An 11275-nucleotide genomic window follows, 5' to 3' on the forward strand; every position below is an offset into this window, starting at 1 on the left:
GGGGGCGCGGGAGCCGCCGCCGCCCGGCCCCGCCCCCTGCAGCCCTGCCGCCAATGGCAGCGCCGAGCGGCCGGCGAGGGGGCGTGGTCTGAGCGCCGGCCACGCCCCTGCCACGCCCCGCAGCGCCGGACCGGGGGGTCCCGGGGGGCCCCGGGGAGTCCCGGGGGGGCTGGGAAGGAACCGGGGGGCTGGTATTGGGGTGCGCGGGGTCTGCGGGAGCGAAGGGAGCCGCGAATAGGGGGGTCACACTCACCCATGGGGTGCCCGCACGCCGAGGACCAGCGCGGGGCCCCCCACGCCGCCCCCGCACGCTCCATCCCTGGCGCGGCTCCCCAGCGAGGTCTGGGGTCCGTCCCGTAGCGGGTCCCCCCCGCTCGGGTTTGCCACAGTGCGGGTGGGGGCCACGCGAGGCAGACACGGCCCCTCCGCTGCTCGCAGCATCCCTCGAGGAATGCGGTGTGAGGGAGTCGTGGAGCAAGGTCGAGGCCACCGCGGGGACACGGCGTGGGCTGCGGGGCATGGGGACGGGAGCCCAGGTTCCCCCCGGTCCGTCTCAGCAACTAGTTTCAACGAGCAACACTTGGCATCTCTCTCTGCTCACAAATGTCACCTGAGGCGCTGGCGGGTCTCTCGGCTGGAATAAACGTCTTCAGCTGTGTGACAGATTCCAGTAGCACGGCCTCGGCCTGGCTGGGAACGGGGACTTCAACAGCACGGCAGAGCAAAACTGGGAAATAAATCACTGTCGTGAGAAGCCAGGCAGGCAAACGGTGAGGATGGAATAGGTGACAACACTGGTACAGGGAGGTGACAGCGGGATCAGCATCCCAGCAAGCCCGGGGGCAGTGCCAGAGCTCAGGTGACAGCTGTGAGGGGTCGTTCTCAGTGTGGCCATGGATGAGACTTTTCCCTTTGGGAGCATTTAAAATCTATAGTTAATCCCTTTTCAAGGGCTCTGAAGCACCCCAGGGAATGAGCAGGGGCAGGCAGCAGGTTTCTCATGGATTTGGCTGTGGACAAGGGAGGTGGGCCAGGAGCTTGTATGCATGGCTCCTGAGTTTCGGGCATGGCCACGGCTGTCACAGGCTCCAGGGAATGCTGAGGAGCTCTGTGTCTGCAGCACTCCTCCAACACAGCTGAGGATGAAGGAAAAGCTGTCATGGTGCAGGTTCATCTTCCCACTTCCCTTCATGTGCTCTTAATCCCGACGATCTAGCTGGGAGATGGAAGACCTGCCTGGCAGAGCAGACTGGATGTCAGGGTTTTGCACTTTAATCTGATTTTCTGGGACAGCTGCAGTCAATAGAGGCTGAGGCCTCAGAGCAAAGTGCAATGCTGGAACTACGTATGGGGCTGCAGGTATTAACCAGCCCCTGTGCTGTGGCCATGGTGCAGCTTTTCCCAGTGGAACGTGCCCAGAGGAAAGGGGTACCCAGCCCTGGCACCTCTGTGTGCCTTCGGGGCACACCTTCACAGGCTGCCTTGCTGCTGCACAAGGATTTTCCCCTCTCCCATCCCCAGCTGATGATGATGGAAATCTCCATCAACAGCTCAGGAGCAAACAAAGCCAGCTGCTTATCGAGGCCGCATCAGGGCAACGCCGGAGGAGATGGCCCCTTATCAGCGGCAGCAGCCGGCAAGCGGGCCTGGAAAATTCTGCCTGTACCAAAGGTCGTGTGCTCCAGTGGCTGCAGCAGGGCTGATCCCCATGGCCCTTGGCCACCCAAAATCAGCTCTGGCGGCAGCAGAGCTCAGAGCACCACGGCCGCGGTGAGAGGCACCTCCTGCAAGTTTCTCTCCTGTAGGAAAGGCGTGTGCAGAGACACAGCCTGCTCAGAATCGCAGTCACGCCTGGAGATGTTGCTCCTCATATAGTTACAGGAACTAATCAGATAACGGCAGCTGAACTAAGGGGGATATATTTGCTAAAAATAGCTTAATGGAACAACAGACGCCTGGAGATACGGCGTGCCTGGGGGAAGCGGGGCTGGCAGGGCTCTGAGTGGGGCTGGCAGGGCTCTGAGTGGGGCTGGCAGGGCTCTGAGTGGGGCTGGCCGTGCCAGTGGCTGCCTGGTGCTCACAGCCATCTACATATTTGTAAATTTGTTTTTAGGGGTAGAAAATCAGCTCGTCCACATCATGTGGTCAAGCCAAGAGGGCAGTTGTGCTGCTGTATGGGGAGCTGTGAACGCAAGCACAGACAGGCAGCTGGTGCCACCATTGCCACCTGTACCAACGGCCATGGGGACAGCACCTGCCCTTGGCTCGGCCACCCCCGCTGGGGGACAGAGCACACAGGGCTGGAGACACAGCGAGCCCACCTGGGGCCGAGCACCATGCTCTGCCCAGCTGCTCTGCACAAACACTCTGCTTCGGGGGTTTAAATCTGGCTGTTTTCTTTGGCACGGAGCTCCGCAGGGTTCTGCGTGCCAGAAGTTCCGCGCCGTGCTCAGAGCCAAGTGAGATATTTCAGTGCGAGGCCATCTCTCCCTCCTCCTGCTGGTCCGGGTTGTTCCATCGCTGGCTCGTGCCTGCAGCTGCCCCCGCGCTCCCTCAGCTGCTCCATCCCCTGCTCCTGGTCAGGATGGAGCCATTCCTCTCCCGGCAGCCTGGGAGCCTGCCGAGCCTGCTCTCCTCCTGGTCCCAGCTCCTGGTGCCAGCTCGGATGGAGCAGACCCGTCTCTCCAGCAGGCAGGCTGCAATGACGAGCTATTCCCATCAGACACGATGTCAGCTGCGCCAGCTTGGAAGATATTCATCTTCCTTGCCTGGTGGCTGCAAGAAAGATGGTGCAGGCTCTTCCCATGTGCTCCTCGTTGTGCCTCTGCTGTCACCTACTGCAATGACACCAGCCAAGGGTCAGGGGGCTTCTCTGCCCCCCTGTGCTGGGCACTGGTGAGGCTTAATCTTGAATTCTGGGGTCAGTTCTGGGCCCCTCACAAAAAGAAAGATATTGAGGGGTGGTAGCGTGTCCGGAGAAGGGAGCTGGGAAGGGGCTGGAGCAGCAGGAGCAGCTGAGGGAGCTGGGGGGGCTCAGCCTGGAGAAAAGGAGACTCAGGGGGGACCTTCTGGCTCTGCAACTCCCTGACAGGAGGGAGGAGCCGGTGGAGGTTGGGCTCTGCTCCCAGGGAACAAGGGACAGGAGGAGAGGGAACGGCCTCAAGTTGTGCCAGGGGAGGTTGAGGTTGGATGTTGGGAAAATTCCTTCACAGAAAGGACTGTCCAGCCCTGGCACAGCTGCCCAGGGCAGGGGTGGAGTCCCCAACCCTGGAGGGATTTAAAAGCCCTGTGGATGTGGCACTTGGGGACATGGCTGGCTTTGGCAGTGCTGGGGGAATGGTCGGACTCGATGATCTTAGAGGGCTTTTCCAACCTGAACAATTCTGTTACTCCCCTAATCACATGTAACTGCCAGCTCTTCCCACTCTGTGCAGCTCCAGGTCCTTTGCCAAGGGCACACACAGCTCTGGCTCCAGAGTGGCTGAAGAGGAAGGGCCTGAGGGCAGTGGTCATCACCTGGATGGGAGGTGCAGGAGGGCAGCTGGGGACAAAGGTGACACCAAGCTCACAGGGCTGACTCAAGAATACAGAGAGCTTGATTTCATGTTGCAGATGAGCGGACACCCATTGGAGATGTCAGACAGAGGGGACAGCTCTGCTGCAGCCAGCAGTGCCCCACGGAGCAGAGCCAGGGAGGCAGGGAAGAGTGCACAGGGCACGGGCTGGAGTTGGACCCCAGCACCCTGCCAGGCGCAGCGGGCAACAGCTCTGCCACCTTGGGAAGCGCCCAGCCCACGCAGCGCTGAGCAGGCACCGTTCCCTCCCTCACCAGTTATTGTTCTTCCCTCCCCATCGCTCACTTACCTCCCAACACTTCAATCCCATCGCCTTTGTCAGTGTCGCTGGCTTTTAATTGAAATTCCTCAGACATCTCCTCATCAGCACAGCCCATCAACTAGTTTTGTGTGGGAAGTCATTGTTTTCTCTCTGCAGCTGGGAAAGTTAAATTCCAGCGTTTTGCTGGGAGACTGCTTTTGTCTCTTCCCTTTCTTACATTGCCAAGCCCGATCTTACATTGCAACCTCCTTCCTTTGTCTGGATATTTCATTTTCCATCTCTCTTCCACACAGTCCCTCTGGTTCCATCTCAGGCTCCTCCACTTCCCTGGTCCATCCTTAGTGGGAGCTCCCACTTGCAGCTCCCTCCAGCCTCTCATTGCCAATGTTTTCCTGCAAAGCACCCCAGAGGTTTGGAGAGCCCAGCCTGTTACTAAGTCTTTGTTTCTTGGTGTTCCAATCCATAATAGCTCCACACGAGGGTTTGGACACCAGGGAGCTGGGCAGATACTGAGGTGTCAGCACGTGCAGCCCAGGGGCAGAGCTTGAGCACTCCTTCCCCCACCAAACTGCCCCCATTAGCCCATTCTTCAAAGGGTAAAGCCAAGTCAAGAAACCACCAGCATTCACAACCTTGGCAGTGTTTGAGAGGAGGACCCAAGCTGGGCCAAGACATCACTTCCATGGGCAGCAGGAGGATGGGATGGGGGGGTCTGTCCCCAGTGCCAAGCCAAGGGGGCTCGGTCCCCTCCTCCAGAGCAGAGCAAGAGTCCTTTGCTGTAACACTGGCTGTCCTGGGCTCAAGCTGGTAAACAAGACATGGGGCACAGCTTCCCCCTCTGCCCTGCTCCAGGACTGGCACCCTGGGATTACTCAGGGCATGGCACAGCACTGGGAAGTGGCAGCAGCTCCCGGGGCTGAGCAGGACACAGTGCAGCTCTGACACTGTAAAACACAATGAACCCCAGCAAACACCCCTTGCACCTGAAGGCTTTTGCTCCCTGCAGGTCGGTCCCACATCCCACTGGAACACAGGACCATGGCATGTCCTCCAGCACTGGCATGTCCCCACGGGCATCCCAAGGGAGCCATGGTGCTGCTCTGGGCCCCCACCATCCCATGCACAACAGGGTGATCGTGCCAGGTCCTAATGAGGCTGCACTGGGCTGAGGCCAGGAAATAATTTTTCCTTGTGCCAAGACCAGCACGAGCCGAGGTTTCAGGAGCAGAGGGCTGAGCACACAGTCACTCACAAGGGCTTTCGGATGGGATGAGGAGTTGGATGTCCAAAGGGTCTTTGAAACACATCCTACAGAGATAGAGGAAGGGCAGAGCACGTGCCTGGCCTCCCAAATATGAGATATTTGCGGGCTGTTTGGTATATTTTAGATGCTTTTCAAACATGCCTCAGCAGCATCAAATATTTTAGGAATATAATGTCTCAGCTTGAAAATATCTGAGGTATTTTGTAGCCGTATAGAGGCACGTCCTGAGGCGGGGAAGGGTTAGAGTGTGGTTGTGGTTTCAAAAGCAAGGGGATAAATGTCACAGGTGCCTCTGTTATCTGTGCACACTCGGCTGTTTCCATCCCAGAGAGTTTGACACCAGTCAGGCCACAGCTGGAGCACAATCCCAGCCAGTGGCCCCAAGCCTGGCACTGCCTCTGGAGCCACCACAGCAGAGCCCAAGGGACTGGAGCAAATAACTCCCCGAAAACCTTCATCTTTGGAAATTAGTTCGGCACTGCAGAGCTCGAGAGCTCCCACGGGCCAGCCCTGGGATGTGAGCAGTGCTCTGGGGCCTTGTAAAACAATAAACAGCGGTAATGAGTGAGCGTGGAAATGTGCAGAGGCTCATAAAGCTGCTGCTCCAGAGAACCAGTCACCCCTAAGGGCCAGCTGGGAAGAAGCTCGGGCTGGAGTGTCACTGCTGGTGCTGGGCTCGCTGGCCCTGGGGCAGCACCAGGTGAGGGTCTGCTCCGAGGGCAGATCCCATGGGAGGACAGGGAAATGCACCCCCTGAGACAGGGGGCTGGGGAGCAGCAGGACTGTCTGTGTCAGGAGCTGAGCTCCTGCTTGCCAGGGGAGCTGCAGACGTGCCCACAGCGTGCTCACAGCTCACCAGAGCTACCTGGGGGCAGGCGGCTGATGAGACACGGGGGGGACCCATCAGCCTGAGGATCAACAGCTGCTGTCTTTCTGATCCTCCTCTGACACACCTGACGTGACATTCCCAATCTGAGCCATCAGCCAGTGGTGCTGCTCCAGGTAATTAACAATCTGGGGGACGATGACAATACAGCTTCCAGTTTTGATGCTCTTTGTTAATGTTTTCCACGGAAGGCTGGACATTTCCTCTTAGCAAGGCACCGGTAAGTTTGGGCAGTTAGTTTTTATTTCAAGATGACAACGTGTGAGCAGCATGGCCAGCCTGGATCCGGCCAGGCACTTCCAGGCACTCTAATTCCTCCTAATTTCTAATCTAACCCTGCCCTCTGGCAGTGGAAAGCCATTCCCCCTTGTCCTTTAAAAGCCGTGTGAATGTGGCACTTGGGGACATGGGCTAACGGTGGCTTTGGCAGTGCTGGGGGAGCGGTTGGACTCGATGGTCTTGGAGGGCTTTTCCAACCTAATGGATTCTATGATCCCATGATTTTAGGGCGCGTTGCATCCTTTCCGCCGTTTCTATCCCGGCGGCGGTGCTAGAGGGCGCCTGGAGTCCGCGAACCGGCACCGAGGGCCGGGCACAGCGGTGAGGGGCCGAGCCCGCCGGGTCCCGCACGGCTCGGGGGGCCGGGGGGAGCCCCTGGGTCTGCCTGCGGCCATCTGGGTGGGCGATTAGAGCGGGGGAATGGGAATACGGGCGGGGAGCAGGAGCCAGGACTGGTGATGGAGATGGTCCTCGTGGGGGTCATTCCCCAAGTACCACAGCATCAATCCCAGGGCAGTGGCAGAGTCCCCGTCCCCGGAGGGATTTAAAAGCCGCGTGGACGTGGCACTAGGGGACATGGATTAGTGGTGGCCTTGGCGGTGCTGGGGGAATGGTTGGACTCAGTGGTCTTGGAGATCTTTTCCAGCCTAAACAATTCCACGATTCTATGATCATGAAAGCGAGGGGGACACAAAATGCAGCCACAGAGTAACACACTGCAGAGATAGGAACAGCCACTTCCTCCCAGGAGAAACAGAGATCATGACCTCCTCTGGGATACTTCTATTCCATACCTAGTGGGAGAGCTCTCTCCCCATGACATCAGCTGAGGACAAGCTGTGCTCCTTCCATCAGGTGAGAGTTCTTCTAAGCAGAGAAATAACAGCCATACATGAATACAGCTACAAGGGGCCTCAGATCATGGCAAGGGAGCAGAGAGGTCAAGAGAGGCATTTTTCCTGCCTTTTTCAAGCCGCACACAAGGTGCAGTGGATGCATGTTGCTGGAAGCAGAAGGATCCTGTCCTGGCTCAGCCATCCTGGCTGCAATCCCATCTCCATCTGCACAGAGCTTCCCCATGAACACACCTGGGCAACAAGGTGTCCCCAGCAGCTGCTCATGGACCTGCACTGGGCACTGCAGGCGTGAGCCAAACAGTGTTCAGTGCACTGAAGAGGGGGTGCCTCGGGGTTTGGGGCACACAGTGGGGTTCCACGGCTGTCTGGGTACTGCTGAAACCATCTGTGGTGGTTCTGGGATCTGGCTGGAGGGCCTGGAGGCAGCAGTGACATTCCCAGCCAGCCACAACTCCGTCACGTTCTGCTGACCACAGAGGATCTGCCCATGTGCTGGGTGCACTCGTGCAGGGCTGGAGGGATGGGGGAATTAACACCCTCTTGGTTGGGGTTTGAATTCTGCTGCAAGTAAACAGTGTTGAGAAACTCTCCAGTTCCTTGCCAGTGGGAGGAACCAGCAGAATCCCTTCCCCACAACGAGCCATTCCCAGCCTCGCAGTGAGCAGCAGCCTCCCAGCCCCAGAGTACATTTTCCACTTCCATCATTTTCTGCAGTTACTGCTCTCAAACCCATCATAACTCAGTGACAAGACCTTCCTCCAAGATCAAAAATCGTGACTCAATGTGAACAAATTATTCTGTTGCTGCTGTGTCGAGGTTTGCTGTCTCCTTGCCCACTCACGTATTTCCTTGCTCGATGCCCTCATTACAGCTTGGCAGCCCTGGCTTTTCAGGGTCAGCCCTTAACTTCATTCCATCGGCTGGATTCCATTAGCCAGCTAGTCTGCTGATTGCAATCCACACACAGAATATTTTCTCCTTGCTGTTATCTGAAAAAATATGGGCATCAGTACAGAAAAAAAGGAAAAAAAACCCACCACCCAAAAAAAGCAATTCACATTTGAGGGAGCGGAAATAAATACATTGTAGTCACATGAGGAAATAGTAACTGCAGGGCTATTTTGAGCACAATACATCATGCAAAGGATGATGTGTCTTTCAAGCAGATTTCAAGCCTAAAAGGCACAAAATGTTTTTGGAAAGTAAATTCCCACACACATTAAGCACCATGCCAAGGAGTGGGATCAGATGCTGTCAGGCTTTATATTTCAGAGTTTGGATATGGGAAGCCGAGGCCCCAGTTAACACCACCCCTCGGGGTTCAGCAGGACAGTCACACACTTAAATCCACAGAGGTGCTTGTGGACTCTGTTGGATCAGGACCATCCTGGATCAAGCCAACCAGATAGAGCTGGAGGTGATGAGCAGCTCTGGAGGAGTAACATGGTAGGAGTCACCTTCTTCAGGTAACTAGTGACAGGATGAGAGGAAATGGCCTCAAGCTGCACCAGGGGAGGTTCATGTTGGACATTAGGAAGAATTTCTTCATGGAGAAGGTTGTTAAACACTGAAATGGACTGCCCAGGGAGGTGGTGGAGTCCCCAGCCCTGGAGGTGTTCAAGAAACAACTGATGTGGCGCTCAGTGCTCTGGGCTGGGGGACAAGGTGAAGATTGATGAAAGGTTGGACTTGGTGATCTTGGAGGTACTTTACAACCTTTTGTCTCTGAGGTAAAGGAACAATGCCTGTGTTTTGTTGCTCACAGGAGCTGAGTGTGCAGAACAATCACAGCCATCAAGTGGCACATGCTGAAACTCATGACCTGGCCCCAACATGAGTGTATCCTCGTGGAATGACTCAGTGAGGGCATTCTACACAGACACAGAGATGAGGTTTAGGCAAGTCCAGCCCACTGAGGGAGGCAAACCTGCCCCCCAGGCCCTCCTCTCCCCAGGTCTGTTCTCAGCAGAGGAGAAGGGGGGGGTAGCAGGCTCTGAGGCTCCAGTCCTTCCTCTGGTCCCACCCCAAACAATTGTTCTTGCTCCCTGCTGCTCTCACTCCTGGGATGCTTGCAGACAGTGAGCATGTCTCTCTCCCACCCCTTTTTGTTGTGGTTTCTCCCTTGAAAGCTGCCAGGCAGAGTTCCTGAGCCCACTGATTGCCAGGGCCCTACTGCCACAGTCCCTGCTGCAGCGTCCGGGTGGCAGCTCCTCGGCACACTCACCATCGGAGCACTGGGAATGCCGGGAGCACACCTGGGAGCAGCAAAAGCTGGCAGAGGCACGGGGTGCAGCTCTGAGGGGAGGCTGGACAGAAGGCAGCCCTGCTTGGCTGTGCAAGCTGCTTCAGACCAGTACCAAGCACCTCTCACCCTGGCACTGGGGCATGGGCAGTTCAAGGGGAGCAGCCTCTGTGGTGGGTGACCCATCTTTTTGGGGAGAGACAGCCCTTCTCACAGGGGTGCTCTCCAGGCAGCTCTTCCAGAGGTTTTCCTATCGACAGTAATTGCTGGAACAGCCATGACTGAACAGAGTGTGGGCTCAGCTTTGCCCGTGGGCAGTTCTGAGGCTCCAGTGGACACTGGCATTCCTGGTGCCAAGGCTGACCTGGGGAGATTTGCTGCACTGAACTTCAGTGTTACATAGGAATGTTTTCAGGGTGTGAATGGCTGTAAGAATTAATGGAATTGCATAAATGAAGGGCAAGATTTTCCTGTCCCCATTTAGCAAAAAACCTGCTGAAAGTGTTGTCTGGATCAACAAATCTCAGGAGAACCAGTTCAAAAGCAGCTTCTCCCATGTTTTATTTCAGCTTTCTCATATCTTCCCCTCGGTGGAGGGCCAGGGCCATATTCCATATGTCCCATCACACTGTAACGAGGCACATGTGAAAGACCAACAAATTAGGGTGGGAAATTATGAGCTGTCACACCTATCCACTGCTTCCAAATGGGCTGGGGATGGTTTTGGGGAGATGCCCTGTGTAATGATGCTTTCTTTCATTGTATGGAGATTTTATTTTAGTTATATCCTTCAATCACTTTAAACTAGAAGCAGTTCAGATCCCCGAGGAGCCACGGTGGAATGATGGGATTGACCTCACCAGGTGTGAGCCAGGGCCAGTGCCTGGGCCAGCGTGGGGTGTGAGTGGCACTGAAACCTGATGGATTTGCTGTTTAATGGTAAAAAAAAATGCACTGAAAAGTACCCGACTTGTTCTTCCTCCGTCTCCAAGGTACCTGCTATACTGTAGGTGTGTAAAGCACTCCACAACCTGAGCTCTTACTGGATCCCACAGCCCCGGGAATGGGCACCAGCCACAGGAAACGGGTGCCGAGGGCCTTCAGGAAGGGTTCGGGTGGGTGTTGGTGCTCCCGTCTGTCCACTGCCCTCTGTGCCCGGGTGGCACTGTGAGACACCCCCCCGCCATCTCCAGCACAATTCTATCCTGCATCGCGTGCCCTGCCCACTTTCTGAGATGCCCCTCATCGGGATAATCCTTGTTTCCCGGGATGTCCATGTTCCCCAGGATGTCGCTGCTCCCCGGGATGCTCCTGTCCTCAGGATGCTCGTGTTCCCCGGGATGTTCCTGCCTCCTGGGACCTCCGTGTCCCACGGAATCCTCCTGCTTCGGGGACCCCCTTCTCCAGGGATCCCCCTGCCCCCGGGACACCCGTTCCTCACGGATCCCCCTGCTCCCGGGATGCCTCTGCCCCGTCAGGGACACCCATCCCCCGGGACCTTCTGCTCCAGGAATCCCCCCGTTCCCGGGACACTTCTGTCCCCCGAGACCCCCGTGCCCCTTGCGGCACCGCTTCCCCACGGGATTCTACCGCGACCGCCGTGCCCCCGGGACACCCCATCCCCGCGGGACTCTCCTGCCTCCGGGACCGCCTGCGCCCGGGACGTCCCTGTCCCGCGGGACCCCCCGTGTCCCCCCGGCCGGCCGGCGCGGGAGCCCCGCGGTGCGGAGCAGATCGGAGCGGAGCGGGGGCGGCCCGGGCGGGCGCGGGGCTGGAGCGGGGCTGGAGCGGCGCCGCGTTTCCGCCGGGCGGGAGGCGGAGCGGGGGCGGCCGCGGGCCGGGCGGAGCAGCAGAGCCGAGCGGCGCCGGGCCGGGCCGGGGCTGTCAGCGCGGCGAGCGGAGCCCCAGCG

This window comes from Pipra filicauda, unplaced genomic scaffold (genome assembly GCF_003945595.2).
Source record: "Pipra filicauda isolate LSUMZ 115617 unplaced genomic scaffold, ASM394559v2 scaffold266_size1643727_pilon, whole genome shotgun sequence".
Classification (NCBI taxonomy): domain Eukaryota; kingdom Metazoa; phylum Chordata; class Aves; order Passeriformes; family Pipridae; genus Pipra; species Pipra filicauda.